Source organism: Blastomyces dermatitidis (genome assembly GCF_000003525.1).
Source record: "Blastomyces dermatitidis ER-3 genomic scaffold supercont1.4, whole genome shotgun sequence".
Lineage (NCBI taxonomy): Eukaryota > Fungi > Ascomycota > Eurotiomycetes > Onygenales > Ajellomycetaceae > Blastomyces > Blastomyces dermatitidis.
This window is the reverse complement of record NW_025544777.1, coordinates 503201-505102: the sequence shown is the minus strand read 5'-3', so window position 1 is coordinate 505102 and position 1902 is coordinate 503201.

The window sequence follows — 1902 nt, the reverse complement described above, 5'->3', positions numbered from 1 at the left end:
TCAGAGATTCACACTTTCATCTTCTTTTACAGATGAGTAAGAGAGATCTTTTCAGTCTTGATAAAATTCATCAATACTTAAAGCTCTGAGATTCTCACTCTATACTGCTTGAGTATCTGAGCTTCTTATCAGAGCTGATATAATATCTTCTTGTAGAGTAAATAATACTTACAGAGAGATATAAGTTATTGTTACAGATATAATAAAAATAATAAGAGTGAGAGAAGAGATGAATATATAAGATCTCTCTCTTCTTCAGCTGCTTAGTACAGTGTAGACAAGTGACAGTGTCAGTCAGAGACTGCATTGAAGCCTTCTTATAGAGAGAAGATGAAGAAACTGTAAGACTCTGCAAACTTAACTCAGCAGCATTCTGAGCAGGGCTCAGATGTGTTACAGAAGAGAAACTATAAATTAAGCTTCTCAGAGTCACTGTCTCTGAAATCAAGCTCTCTCTGAAGTTCTCTCTGAATGATCACACAGAGTTATACATCACTATGTTGATTAAGAGAGAGAGCAGTGTCACAACAGCAGCAGAGAGAGCAGAGAACAGACTGAATACAAATAAACTAGCTAGCAGAAGAAACAACATCTCACTACAAGGCACAGCTACTACTGCCATGACTGTAAGAGATGCAGAAGAAGAAGAAGATATGATAATGAGAGTGATACTTCTATGACTCATTGACATCACTGTCTCTGCCTTCAACCTGACTTTCTTAACAGTCACAGAGACTGCAGCTGCATTACAAAGACATTTATTACTCACTAGAAAACATCAGAATAAGTCTTTTATTATCTCTCAAGAATGATACTCTCATGCACTCACTATTACAGATGAGAAAAGAGGGAGAAAAATGTGTCACAGAGAGAAGAAATCTTTTTGAAAAATTCTATCACTACTGTTAGTCTTGTCTCTAAAATACATCACTTTTACAGAGAATTTTATATATAGAACAGAATATAATAAGAGATCTATAAGTCACTTATTAACTATATCTTTCACATCTTAAATCAATATATAAGAAACTCACTTATCACATATTTAGTTTGAATGAAGATGAGAAAAGAAAGATCTATACAGTCAGCAGAAAAACTCATCTATTTGTTTATATCACACATAGCACATACACTGTTAATTGATTGATAACTGTTGCTATATAATAAAGATAACTTCTAATTCAGTAATCTTGAGAGTATTGAGACTATACTCTTAAAGAAGAGAGTATTATCACACTCTCAGCTATATCAAGACTCTGCTGCAGTTTCACACAGCTTATTACTTTCATACAGATGATTTCATTCATTTCACAGACTGTCTGAACTAGTTTTCAACCACTCTATGATATTATTCAGATATATTATAGAAAGATCTGATTGATAAATATGAGAATCTCACTTCTATATGAGATCAGCAGATTACTCTTTCTTAATAGTAAGACACTGCTGAGGTATCACTCTGACTATTCTTACTTATGAAATGAGAGAAGAGTATTCACTCATTATCTATATAGAATAGCTAGATACTAGCTTCTTATCAAAGAAGTCAGCAATTCATTTTTCTCTGACTGAAATATATACAAGAGTTACTATGTGTCTCATACAATCTTCTTAGTATACTAAGTATTATATCTATGATATTCTTGCAATAACTCTGTAGTCTATGAGCTCACTATTTAAGTAAGATAGTTAAGCTTACTTATACAGCTTCTTAAACAACTATCTCTACATGATACTGTTGACTAGTCACTGCTTCAGTTCCGTCATGTTACAACACTTCTTTAAATACTTAATTTAAATCTTTATATTCTACATCAATTCTGTCTTCAGTTCAATCTTAGAATATACTACAAAGTTAATATATATATCTAGAATCAGAGTTGAAGAATCATCAAAGAGTGA